This window comes from Dipodomys spectabilis, unplaced genomic scaffold (assembly GCF_019054845.1).
Source record: "Dipodomys spectabilis isolate Male_0828 unplaced genomic scaffold, ASM1905484v1 ptg000039l, whole genome shotgun sequence".
NCBI classification, from domain to species: domain Eukaryota; kingdom Metazoa; phylum Chordata; class Mammalia; order Rodentia; family Heteromyidae; genus Dipodomys; species Dipodomys spectabilis.
In genome coordinates, this window is record NW_024870716.1 from 13,638,588 (window position 1) to 13,652,613 (window position 14,026).

At 41.8% G+C, this 14,026-nt stretch overlaps 1 protein-coding gene across 3 annotated transcripts in view; it reads right to left on the reverse strand.

The window, feature by feature from the left end:
• The window catches only part of Ppfibp1 (PPFIA binding protein 1), a 125,329-nt gene that overhangs the window by 78,192 nt on the left and 33,111 nt on the right, over window positions 1-14,026 (reverse strand). For all 3 annotated transcript variants that reach the window (XM_042677583.1, XM_042677585.1, XM_042677584.1), the window contains exon 2: window positions 10,976-11,066. The gene's annotated coding sequence lies outside the window, so the exon portion shown is untranslated. The remainder of the gene's footprint in view (window positions 1-10,975; window positions 11,067-14,026) is intronic.

Here is a 14,026-nt window from a genome sequence, read left to right on the forward strand (position 1 = left end):
GGGCACTTGGCTGATAGGATACCGAATCTGTCAGTCCAGTGCCTGGAATTTCCTTTAGGCCCTGACTAGCCCAAACGCCAGGATGCCATGCCATGTGTGTCTCCATGATTGCGTTCTGTGTCCTGTTACCTGATTCGTCTCCAGTCATCTTAGTGTCCCAATTCAGCTTTCCATCGGAGCTGAATTGGTTTGTTGGTATTGTTTTTGTTCTTTCCTCTCTGGCCTGTTTCCTAACCTTGTTAAGTATATTTGGGGGCTGCAAGCCTTTGTTACAACTGGCTGCCGGCAACCTGCTAACTGTATAATAAAGACTTCAATATTTCATCTTCCAAAATGTGGCTTCTGGGATAATTTGCCTTACAACAATCCTAGCTACTCAGGAGGCTGAGATATAAAGATTGCAGTTTGAAGCAAGGCCAAGGAGAAAAGACTGTGAGATTCCTATCTCCAATTAACCAGGAAAAAGCTGGAAGTGGAGGTGTGGCTCAAGTGTAAGAGTGCAAGCCTCAAGTGAAACAGTGAACAGTGCAAGCCCCTTAAGTTCAAGCCCCAGTACCAGCATCAGAGAAAGAGAGAGAGAGAGACTAAAATTCTAAGGTAGTAGTATGCTTCTGCACAGAAGGTAGAGGTTGGAGATTTAGCTCAGCTCGGTGGAAGAGTACAAAGCCCTGAGTTCAGTCCTCATCTCTGGGGGGGGGGGGGGGGGGGGGGGGGGGAACAACTAAAAAGAACAAGGCAACTAAATGGAAGGTATTCTTTTGCTCCCTCCTTTTGACTCTCACAACTGACAGGTGAATTGTTACAACTATTATTATTAAGAAATTTGTACAAAGGGGTTACAGGTCCACAAGTCAGGTTCTGAGTACAAGGCTTCTTGGTCAATGTCACCAGGGAAGGTATTCTTCATTCTCCTCCTTTTATTGTGTATTTTATCTGTTACATATTTTAAACTGTTTTATCTGACTCAAATTCCCACATCCAGAAGGCACCAATTCAGCCCACTGCCCCCAAATTAACAGGGACGGGTGTCATTGAACTTTGGGGCTTGGTTGAGTGGCACCAAATTTTGGATCATCTGGCATGCTACTTCAAATGGCTGAGTATCAGACAAGCGACAGCAGCTCCAAGGCTTGCAGGGGACTAGGCTAGTTTAGCAATGCAGGCTGTCATAACGTGCGGTGGCATGCTAGCTGACTGGCGCAGGTCATCCATGGAGGAGGGATGTGTAGGCTGAGAATGTCACTTAATCACTCTGTGCCCAGCTTTCCTCATTCATAATAAAATCACTGTGATAAGAATTGAAGCTTTGGGGCTGGGAAAGTAGCTCAGTGGTAGAGTGCTTGCCTTGCATGCATGAGGCCCTGGGTTCGATTCCTCAGCACCACATAAGCAAAAAGAAAAAAAGCCAGAAGTGGCGCTGTGGCTCAAGTGGTAGAGTGCTAGCCTTGAGCTGAAGAGCTGAGGGACAGCACCCAGGCCCAGAGTTCAGGCCCCATGACCGGACCCAAAAAAAAAAAAAAAGAATTGAAGCTTAAACTTTGCAGGCTCAGAGTTAACTAGGCTAATGTGAGTATTGGGTGACTATTATTGTTGTCACTGCCAGTAATTCTCCTAAGGATATTCTCCAGGGACATTCAAGAATGATGATTTCTTTTTCTGCCAGTATTGGGGTGTGAACTCAGGAACTTCATATTCTTGCTAAGCTTTGTTGCTCAAGGTTGGTGCTCTACCACTTGAGCCACAGCTCAACTTCCAGCTTTTAGCTGGTTCACTGGAGATGAGTTTCATGGACTTTTCTGCTCGGTTAGCTTCAAAACAGGATCCTCAGATCATAGCCTCTTGAATAGCTTGGTATAGTATGAACTACAGCACCTGGCTTAAGATAAAACTATATGACTATCAAGGGCTATGGGCAAAAATACTCTATAGAAGGTACACATAGGGTACTAAAGAAAGAGTTATCAGTTCAGTTCAGAGTCACACCTAAAATCTTAGCTACTCAGGAGGCTGAGATCTGAGAACTGCTATTCAAAGCCAGCTTGGGTAAGAAAGTCCAAGAGACTCTGATTTTCATTAAGCACCAAAAAGCCAAAAGTGGAGATGTGAGTCAAGTGGCAGAGCAGCAGACTTAAGTGAAAAAGCTAAGGGACAGTGTCCAGGCCTACTACTGACACAAAGAGAGAAAGAGGGTGGGGGGGAGAGAGGGAGGGAGGGGAAGAGAGAAGAAAGAAAGGAGGTAGGGAGGGAGAGAGGAAGGGAGGGAGGAAGAGAGAGAGGCAAGGAAGGAGGGAAGGCAGGCGGGCAGGCAGGCGAAAAAGCTATGAAGCAAGGAGGCTGATTTTCCAAGATTTCGTATGTAAGGGTGCTTGAGTTACAAATGTGATTAGTGTAAGATTTTAAATTTCTAACTACTTTATTGTGAAAGTGTGAGGCCTGGGTGGGAAAGGCAAGGCAGAGAAGATCAAAGAATAAGACTCTGAGCAAGTCGGGTGCTGGTGGCTCACGCCTGTAATCCTAGCTACTCAAGAGGCTGAGATCTGAGGATCGTGGTTCAAAGCCAGCCCGGGCAGAAAAGTCCGTGAGACTCTTATCTCCCCAATAAACCACTAGAAGTGGTGCTGTGGCTCAAGTGGTAGAGCGCTTGCCTTGAGCTGAAGAGCGCAGGGACAGCGCCCAAGCCCAGAGTTCAAGCCCCAAGACGGACAAAAAAAAAAAAAAAAAGACTCTGAGCAATGCAGTGTATGTTCAAGGCCACATGCTGACATTCTTCAAATGCAGGCTAGCACACATCCACCCCTCTGAGAATGGCTTCTCAGAAGACAGGAGTTAAAATGCCCTCAACACAAAGAAATGATAAGTGTTTCAGGATATGAAAATTCTAATTACCCTGATTTGATCACTCCATACATATACATGTATCCAGTTACCACACAGCATTCAACACACCTGTGTATTATCACATACCAATTTAAAAGAGTTTTAAAAAATGTACACATCCTTAGGTGTCAGTGGCTTAAGCCTATATAATCATAGTTATTTAGAGGCTGAGATCCTGAAGATCAGTTTGAATGCAGCCTAACCAGAAAAGCCCAATGAGATGCAATCTCCAAAACACTTGTCAAAAAGTCAGACTTGAGGTATGGCTTAAGTTGCAGAGGTTCAGCTGAGTGAGCAAGCAAGCTGAACAAGCATGTCCTGAGTTCAAACCCTGGGATTGAACAATAAATAAAGGAATAAATGAATACACAAACAATTGTTTGCTAAATAAGAAGCTCAGTTCTATTTTTTTCTTTTTTGTTTATGGTGCCAGTACTGGGGCTTAAACTGAGAGTCCTATGCTCTCACTTGGTTTCTTCACTCAGGGCTGATGTTTAACCACCTGAGGCACAGCTCCACTTCCGGCCTTTTGCTGGTTAGTTGGAAATAAGAGTCTCAGACAATTCTGCCCAAGTTGGCTTTAAACAAGGATCCACACAGCTCAGCCTCCTGAGTAGATAGGATGACAAGTGTGAGCTACCAGCGCCCCTTTTCTTTTGTAAGACTTCTAACACATTTGCGTTTCTTTTTCAGTATTGTATAAACCTGCACAATAAGCATGAACCTGTCCCTAAGACTCAAGCAATAAACTTTGCAAGCCCTTACAAGAATACAAACTTTGAATAATTAAGGTAAAACAAAGCATTTAAAAATAGAAACATTTCAGTAATTTCCAAGTTTATTGCCCTGTCCTGCATGTCAGACTATGACCAGGTCCTCTGCTTGGTGACCTGATCGTGCACAGGAAGTGGTCATGAAAAGATAGTGGTTTTCTATAATCTTGAGGCTCTCCTTACATCAGTATAATTGCCAGTAATGAGATTACATGGTAATCTCATTAACTAATACATTTTGGAATTTATAATCAAGACTGAAAATTCAAGTGAGTGACTCAACTGGGGCTGGGAAGGTGGCTCAGTGGTAGAGTGCTTGCCTTGCATGCTTGAGGCCCTGGGTTCGATTCCTCAGCACCACATAAGCAAAAGAAAAAAGCCGGAAGTAGCGCTGTGGCTCAAGTGCTAGAGCACTGGCCTTGAGCTGAAGAGCTGAGGGACAGCGCCCAGGCCCAGAGTTCAGGCCCCACGACCGGATCCCCCCCGCAAAAAACAAAAAAACAAGTGAGTGACTCAACTTTGAAGCACGTATCAAGTTTAGCCTTTAACAGGCCAGATATGGATTTAACCCATCAGTATTAAATATTTCAATTATTCAATTGTGAAATATTTAATAGTCTAGCATCCATAGCAATACCATGATATATACCAGGGGCGGCAATTTATCAAGCAAATATCTGGGTATTCAGCCTCAGCAAACTAAGGGGCAGGCCAGTGGAACATGGCAACTCAGGAGGCTGAGATCTGAGGATCACAGTTCCAGGGCAGACCTGGCAGAAAAATCCATGACATTCATCACAAATAACCAGCAAAAAGTTGGCTGTAGAAGTGTCATTCAAGTGGTATAGCCTTGAGTGAAAAAGCCAAGCCATAGAGCAAGATCCTGAGTTTAAGCACCAATACCAGGACCCCACCCACCCACCCCCCCAAAAAAAACTAGTTTAAGAAGGGAAATGTGTGACTGAACCAGATGGAGGAAAAAAAATTTCCTAGACTTAAAGAACAGGATGTGTAAATTCACAGCAAGAACATGATATGAGTCCAAGGCTCTTTGGATACAAGAATAGCATCTAAAATCCTCTTTGAAAATAATAATAAACTAAGTCAAATGAAAAACAAATTTCTAGACAGTACTAAGGCTCTTACTCCAATATGAAAGAAGAGTTTTGTTCAGTTATAAGTTGTTTCAAAATATAAACCTTCAGGTTATGAACTGCCAAGTGAAAGAATTTACATGCATTCAAGACACTATCTAATTTGAACCCGAGGGTGAGTTTTATATTGCATACCTAGAATCAGTCTTTTCCTACTGCCCACCCCCAATACTCCAACAATTGAACAATGCCTTGTTTTCAGAAGTGAAAAAAAAAAAAAACCTCTCATCAGATAAAGCTTTGTGAATGAGCCACTCTTTAGCACAGGAAGTACAAAAGGCAAAAAAGAAATTTCCCAGGAGATTATTGGCCTAGATCAAGAAGTCTCTCTAGGAAACAATTTCCATTTCATCTCACCTTTCAAAGGAATCCTATGGAGTGTGTGTGTGTTGGTTTTTTTTTTTGTGTGCCAGTATTAAGGAATCCTATGGCGTGTGCATGGGGGGGGGGGGGGGGGAGTTGTTTTTTTGTGTGTGTGTGCCAGTTTTGGGGCTTAAACTCAGGGCCAGAGTCTAGCCCTACTGTAATATCTGAGTTGCTATTCACTGGCAGAAAGTTCCTCCAATTGTCTGGCCTCAGTCCCTCCTACTATTGGAAATGTACTCTCTCTCTCCTGAGTTCCCCCGCCTCCCTTCCCTTGGAAAAGAAGGATATCCATGAGAACTAAAATGTAAAATCAGAAAACAGAACAAAATGATTGATAAAGGGCAAAACCTCTTGGTAAAGAAAAACCCCAAAGGTTGACCAGCCTTTGCCTCTTTTCCATCCTTACTAAAAAGTGGAAGACCATCTCCCCCTCACTTAACTTTACCAAGCTGGCAGCTTTGTAGAAGGCTACTGACAACCTTGAGGCTTATCACCAGCTGCACTGAGTTGCTGTATTAGTCAGAAGCTTATAATAAAAATCATTTCTGGACTGGAAAGATGGCTCAGTGGTAGAGTGCTTGCCTTGCACGCATGAGGCCCTGGGTTTGATTCCATAGCACCACATAAGCAGAAAAAAAAGCCAGAAGTGGCGCTATGACTCAAGTGGTAGAGCACTAGCCTTGAGCTGAAGAGCTGAGGGACAGTGCCCAGGCCCGGAGTTCAGACTCCATGACCAACAACAACAACAACAAAAATCATTTCTGGGGCTGGGAAGATGGCTCAGTGGTAGAGTGCTTGCCTCTCATGCATAAGGCCCTGGATTCCATTCCTCAGCACCACATAAGCAGGAAAAAGCCAGAAGTGGTGCTAGTCTTGAGCTGAAGAGCTGAGGGCAGTGCTCAGGTCCAGAGTTCAAGACCCACAACCGACAAAAAAAAACAAAAACATTTCTGTAGTAAGTGTCAATAGCACGGATAGTATGATCATGCTGACCAAGTCAAGATTATGTTTTGCTTATGCTCCTGTGACTCAAGGCTAAGTTTCTGCTATGTTTTGCTTCTGTAACCTTGCTTGCTTGCCTCAGTAGCAAGGCCTTAAGCCCAAAGGTGACATCACCACTATCCTCCAACTGAAGACCACTACGAGTAGCCTATTGCAAAATTATTATGTATGAAATTTACCATAAAGAACAAATGAATTTAAAGGTCATATAACCAAAACCAATGAAAATATGCCAAACCTGCTTTGCATGGCTCATCTATACAACTCCATGTAACCCACCCCTTAAAAACCCATCCTACCCTGAGTTCAAGGCTGTTCTCCTACTTTCCCTGCTCGTGGCTGTAATGAAGTTCCTAGCTCCTTTAACAGGGTGTTTTGGAGTCTCTTCTGGATCTGGGATATTATACCTATATTTTGGGACAGTTGGATGGAGGCAGTTTCCTAGCTAACAGTTGGGATTATTTCACTTACATAGTTTGTAAATACAGCCTAAGGTAAATGTGCACCCTCAAAATCACACTTGCTTTCTTGGTCACCTGTGGACACAGCACAGCAGGGAAATCCAGGCAGAAAACATTTCCAGCTAAGGTAGAACAAGGTAACCTGAGCTCCACCTCAAAGTCCTCTCCATGGGGTATCCAGTGCCACATTTTTCACATTCTTCTGCTTCCTGTTAAAGATTTCCTTCCCAAGCAGAAGGGTTTGCCTTGTTTAGACTATTTCTTTTCTTTCTCTCTCTTTCTCTTTTTTTTGTTTTTTGTCTCTCCTGGGGCTTGAACTCTGGGCCTGGGCACTATCCCCGAGCTCTTCAGCTCAAGGCTAGTGCTCTACTACTTGAGCCACAGTACCACTTCCTGTTTTCTGGTGGTTAATTGGAGACAAAAGTCTCATAGACTTTTCTTCCTGGTGGGGCTGGCTTTGAACCAAGATCCTCAGTATAATAATAGTGTTGAGCCACGCCAGTAATCCCAGCTACTCAGGAGGCTGAGATCTGAGGACTGCAGTTAAACTCCAGTTGGAAAGTGAGACTTTTTTTTTTGGTCGGTCGTGGGGCTTGAACTCTGAAGTGTGTGAGACTCTTATCTCCAATTAACCGGGCTGTGGCTCAAAGAGGCAGAGCCCAATGTTTGACAAGAAATGTTCTCACTACCATTTGTACGTAACTATTACCCCTCTGTACATCACTTTGACAATAAAATTAAATTAAAAAAAATTTAAGTGGCAGAGCAAAAGAGCTCAGAGATAGCACACAGGCCCAAGTTCAAACCCCACAATGAGGGAAAAATGTAATAAACAAGGGCCAAGCCACAAGGCCAAAGCAGGAACTTTTTAGAAAAACAATTATCACAAGATTAACAGAAAGGAAACAAACTACCTCCATAGAAAAGAGCTTTTCTCACTCCTAAAATCCCAGTTGTTAAGGAAAGAATACATTCTGTAATGACTGAAAGATAAAAGGAATAAGACAATTTATATTTCTCCAAGTCATCTGAAGCCTTTGAGAATGCTTAAGAAATCACATTTCCCTTTGGACACTACACTCCAAACTACCCAGATGACCAGAGACAGGAAGTGGATTTCTTTCTCTCAGGAATCCCAGCCTTACAGGCCAGTTCTATCCTGTGTCTTCTTAGCTCCTCCCAGAAAGCTGAGCTCATGTTCATTTTACAGAACTATTACCCACAAACACAACTGTTGAAAAGCTTCCCAGCAAAAGGAGAGGCCAAGGCCCAGGGCAGGGCCAGCTAATCAAAAACCACGAGCAAGAAAAGTTAGATCCATAATAAATATAGCACAAAATGCCCAGAATAGGCAGAAAGACAGCTGATGACCTCATCTAAAATCTCTAAACAGTACAGTGTCAGTTGACCCAAGTATGTAAAGCAAAGCTCATAAGTAAAATTTAAAAAACATTCATATAAAACAATATTTACAGAAATGAACTCCAGGAAATGGAAACAAGACTTTTTTTCTTTGCTGTTTTATTTTTTGTCTTGCTTGTTCATTTGTTTTAGGGAGGGTATGTGGGGGGCACAGAACTAGAAGGACAAAGAGTGAACTGTAGCAGTGGTACTCATTAGACACTGTGTTTAAAACGAACTATACAAGTTATGGATGCGGACAGGAGGGAAAAACTCAGGAGCGAGTAACGGAAGAAGTTAACATTGTCCAAAAAGAAATGTACTCTTTACCTGACTTGTGTAACTGTAACCCCTCTGTACATCACCTTTATAATAACAAAAAAAACCCTTTTAAACACAGGTACAAAAAAGGTGATGGTACAATGATGTTTTATATTTGAAATACAAATTAAAATACGTAAGACAATGTTTGGTGTGTGTTTTTGTGTGTGTATGCCAGTACTGGGGCTTGAGCTCAAGGTCTAGGCATTGTCCTTTAGCCTTTTTGCCCAAGGGTAGCATTCTAACACTTGAGCCACAGCTCCATTTCTAGCATTTGGCTAGTTAGAGATAAAAGTCTCATGGACTTTCCTGCCAAGCTGACTTCAAATGGCAACCCTCAGATCTCAGCTACCTGAGTACCTAGAATTATAAGTGTGAGGCACTGTCACCAGACTCAACACTATTATTATACTGTACTTAAGAGTCCATCCTGACCAAGGGTCTAGACTCAGTTGAAGAGAAGCTGTCAAAGTTATTTCAATCTAGACACTTGTAGGATTTCTAGAGATAGCACATATTATCTTCAGCCTAGAGAATTAATGGATCTTGCTATAATGGCTATAAAAAGGACTTAGGAGCTGGGCACCAGTAACTCATGCCTGTAATCTAGCTACTCAAGAGGCTGAGATCTGAGGACAAAGGCTCAAAGCCAGCCCAGGCATGAAAGCCCGTGAGACTCTTACCTCTAATAAACCACTGAGAAAACCGGAAGTGGTTCTGTGGCTCAAGTGATAGAATGCTTGCCTTGAGCTGAAGAGCTGAGGGACAGTGCCCAGGCCCAAGTTCAAGCCCCAAGACTGACAAAAAATAAAAAATGGACTTATGATAAAAAAAATTCCCAAAGCTCAGACAGCAGCAATGGGTTGTCTTTGTATTTTAATAAGTATACACAGATTTCTTTTTATCCTTAAGCACATGGAGAAAAAGAAATGAAATTATTAATAATAAATTTTTTTTAAAAAAAAAGCACAGATCAAATAAGTACATTCAAACCCCTTGGAGCCTCTTTCTTCTTTCTTAAAAAGTTTCAGACCTCATGCCTATCAGCCATTATAGACATATTAAGGTCTCCTAATTAAATGTATAAATACATAAGTGACTTGAGAGGAAAAACACCTTTACCCAGTTAAAGTCAACATTAGAATGCCTGAGCACATGTATGTCAAACACAATCATTTGCTAAGTATGTATATAGTTACACTCTAGTGTATGTCTCTTGTAGAGGAAAAAAAAAATTAAAGACAATGGCGGTCAATTTCCTAAGAAATTGAAAAAGTGTCAAGTACTAGTGTCACTCATGCCTATAATCCTAGTTATTCAGGAGGCTGAGATATGTGGATCACAATTCAAAGCCAACACAGGCAGGAAAGTCCATGAGACTCTGATCTCCAGTTAGCCAGAAAAAAGTAGGAAGCAGAAGTGTGGCTCAAGTAATAGAGTACCAGCATTGGGCAGAAAAAAGCCAAGAGAGAACAGAAACCTTGAGTTCAAGCTCTAGAAGCAGCACACATACACATGCGCGCACACATGCATGCATATGCGCACACGTGCACACGCACCCCTCCCCACACTAACATATCACCCCTCGTTTACAAAGTTATTGTGAGGCTAAGGTGTTGTAGTGTCTGAAGAATGACAATCATTTACATAATAAAGTATTTGAAGAGCGATTTTGAATTAATCAAATGTTTATCATCTGTTGAGAGATCAATAAACAGAAATGATTAAGTGTCAAGTGCTTGTGGCCCAAGCATGAATCAATCCTAGCTACTCAGGAAGATGAGATCTGAGGATCACAGTACAAAGCCAGCTGGGTCAGGAAAGTCCTAAAAATTCTTATCTCTGGTTAATCAGCAAAAATCCAAATGTGGAGCTGTGGTAGAGTGCCAGCCTTGAGTGAAAAAGTTAAGCAAGAGCATGAGGACCTGATGTCAGGCCCCAATACAGGCATACACACAAAAAAGGAGATGAGCCAGACGCTAGTAGCTCATGCCTATAATCCTAGCTACTCAGGAGGCTGAGATTTGGGATCAGAGTTCAAAACCTACCCAGGTAGGAAAGTGTGTGAGACTCTGTTATCTCCAATGAATCACCAGAAAACTAGAAGTAGAGCTGTAGCTCAAAGTGGTAGAGCACTAGCCTTGAGCAAAAGAGCTCTGGCACACGTGACCAGGCCTTGAGTTCAAGCCTCATGACAAACAAACCGAAAGAAAAGAAAAAAGAAAAGACTGAGCAAGAGAAACAGAATGGCAGCAGACGGGCTTTTGTGCCCACACCAGACAGTGGGGTCACTCAAGCATCAGCAAGCTCTTCCTGGTTTGGGTTTAGCTGGAATGGCGTGAGAAGTTAAGAACAATGAACATCAGAAGAAGAAAGAGCATGATGTCTTTGATATGCTACCAGGCCCATATTTGCCTTCTCAGTGCCAAAGACTTGTTCACTGGCTGCCACAACATGCCCAAAGCCTCCAAGGCAACCTGTGTTAGTCATGACGTTTTTAGAATTTCGAACTTTGAAAGAGGGAGCTGGGTCATCACTTGCCAGTGGCATAATCAGTATCCAGGTAAGTGCAGGTTTAAAGATGGCAGAAATGAATGATGGCGAGGGGAATGTTACTTACGTTTTTAAAAAGCAAGCTCAATTCTGAATGGTGTCCAACTTCTCAGATCTTGTATATCCTTAGCAAACTGATCCATGAAAGTTATCCAATACTGAGAAGACAGAGAAAAATAACAAATTAAAACTAACTTCAGATAAATGCTAATGGCTTGCCACCTGTAATTCTAACTACTCAGAGGCTGAGATCTAAGGATCGAGGTTCAAAGCCAGCCTTGCCAGGAAAATCTGTGAAACTCTTATCTCCAATAACCACCAGAAAATTGCAAGTGTACTATGGCTCAAGTGGTAGAGCGCTAGCCTTGAGCTGAAGAGCTCAGGGGCAATGCCCAAGTCCAGAGTTCAAGCCCCCATGACAACAAAAAAGAAAGAAAGAAAGAAAGAAAGAAAGAAAGGAAGGAAGGAAGGAAAGAAGGAAGGAAGGAAGGAAGGAAGGAAGGAAGGAAGGAAGGAAGGAAGGAAGGAAGGAAGGAAGGAAGGAAGGAGAAAGAAAAAACAAAGCCAGCCTGGAAAACAAAGCATGTGAGACTTTTATCTCCAACTAACCAGAAAAAGTCTGGAAGTAGAGGTGTGACTCAAGCGGTAGAACATCAGTCTTGAGCAAGAAAAAAAAAGTTAAGGGACATCATCTAGGCCCTGAGTTCAAGCCCCAGGACAAGCATAAAAGGGGGCGAGGGAGGAGGGAAGAGAATGGGAGGCAGGGAAGGAGGGACAGAGAAGAAAGAGAAAAAAGAAAAAAACTAATTTCAAATTAAAGCACGCAGACGTGCACGCACACAACAGATGGCAAGTTACTGAATAAGCAATCAAGTATCAAACTAAAAACAAGTATATGTGTATTAAGGACTTCGGACCATCTATTATCCTTCCTCTCTGTACTTTTCCTTCTCTCATCCAGCACTGTCCCCTTCCCTCTCTGCTAATAGACAACCTCACACAGCCCTTGAATATTGATTTTCTACTAAAATCTTCCGTGTGTGTGTGTGTGTGTGTGTGTGTGTACGTACCAGTACTGGAACTTGAACTCAAGGCTTTGCACTCTCACTTGGCTTTTTCCCTCAAGACTAGTGCTCTACCACTTAAGCCACACCTCTACTTCTGGCTTGTTGCTGATCAATTGGAGAGAAGAGTCTCATGGAATGCTCTGCCCAGGCTGGTTCTGAACCACCATCCTCAGATCTCAGCTTCCTGAGTAGCTGGAATTAAAAGGGTCAACCATTGGTGCCTAGATCATCCTCATTAATTTTTATAACCAAAGTACCCAGCACATATTAGTTGCTCTATGAATGTTTGTTGACTAAATAAATTAACTATGGCTTTTTCCCTCAGTATCTATAAAGGTGTTGGTTTAGGGGATAATTGGGTTCTTACACAAAATAGCATAGTACTTGCTTCTAACCTTCATACTACCTTCCCTTATCTCTAGATTACCTACCATGCCTAATAAAATATTAAATACTACATAAATAGCAGTCACATTGTATCATTTAGGGAACAATGACAAGGAAGAGTGTGCACGTGTTCAATTCAGGTGTAGTTTTTCCCTGAATATTTCCAAATCTGAAGCTGATGGAATCCATCTGCCATGTGTCACAAGGTGTTCACCAGGAGCCATGGCTGGCACCAAGCTGTTGGACCTCCAATTTCTTACAGCAAAACAAACTGAACTGAGACTGATGAGAAAAATCCCAAGGCTCTAGCAGGGAACAAGACACATGACATTTTTATAAATCAGTCACTTCCCAGGCCCTACTCCAGTCTCCATCTACCTCTTTTCTGGACAAACATCAGGTCTCTTTAGATAGAAATGAGAACATTTTGAAGAGAGAGGTGAAAAAAAAATATAGTACCTGGGTGTTCTGTAAAACTCAATTCGAAACAACGTAAGAAAGGAATTTTTAAAAAAAATGTAAATAAAAGAAATGTGACAGTGTAATGCCTGAGCTTGCCCCAGAGGAATTCATGCTAACTTAAGTACACTGGAATCCTCCCTCTGAACAGAGCTCTGATTATTTGGCCCAACCAGTACTGAATACATAAAAACATTTATTGAACATGAACCATTAGGGTTGGGATTTTGGTTGTGGGTTTTTTTTTTTTTTTGAGTTTTCCTTATAGGCCTTATTTAAGAGAGTCAAAGATGTTCACTGTTAAAGAGTTTTGATCAAATACAAGAGACATTTAGTCACTTCCTCAGCAACAGACCTGAGCTATAAATACTAGCTCACCAGCGTCAGCCACATTCAAAAAGGCTCCTGACAAGTTTAATAAAAAAAACAAGAGCACATTATTAAACTGAAAAGTTAGCCATTAAAAAAACCCAATCCCAGGCAAACAACATTCTTAAAAGAAATCACAAATAGCTTTTTTTTACTTATAATCCTCTCCTATACAGAAACTACACAAGGGAAAAAAAAATAGTCTGTATTTGTGTCCTTTTACTAAAATAAGCATGCTTCCCATAAACTCAAGTTTCAAATTCCAAGAAAATCCTTCCACCCATTAAATAAGCGACTTCTCTAAGTCCTTGTAAGATGAATACATTTATCATTTCTGCTTAGTTTCTAAATGCTCTCATAGTCTAATGTATATCCATTATCCTACAGTAACACATTAAAAAATCACAAGAAAATTCTGAGCACTGGTGGCTCATGCCTGTAACACTAGCTACTCAAGAGATCTTAGGATCAAAGCCAGCCCAGGCAGACAAATCTTAGAAACTTTTATTTCCAATTAACCAGCAATAAGAGAGAAATAGAAGTATGGCTCAAGTGGTAGAGTGTCGTCAGTCTTGAGAGGAAAAGCCTATTGAGAGCACAAGGCCCTGAGTTCAAGACCCAGTACCAGCCCAAAAAGAAAACAAAAATAGAGAAGAAAGAGCCAATAGAGCTAACAATAAAACTGAAGGTCAAGTTGAATGGTATTTATAAATAAGCTGACATTAAAAGGCTGAAGAAATTATATTTTATATTAGCATATTTGCAAACTTGAGGATAGATGAGTGAGTCATTCCTCACCCTCTTTAAGGTTGGGGTATTTTGGGGGGAGGCTGAGG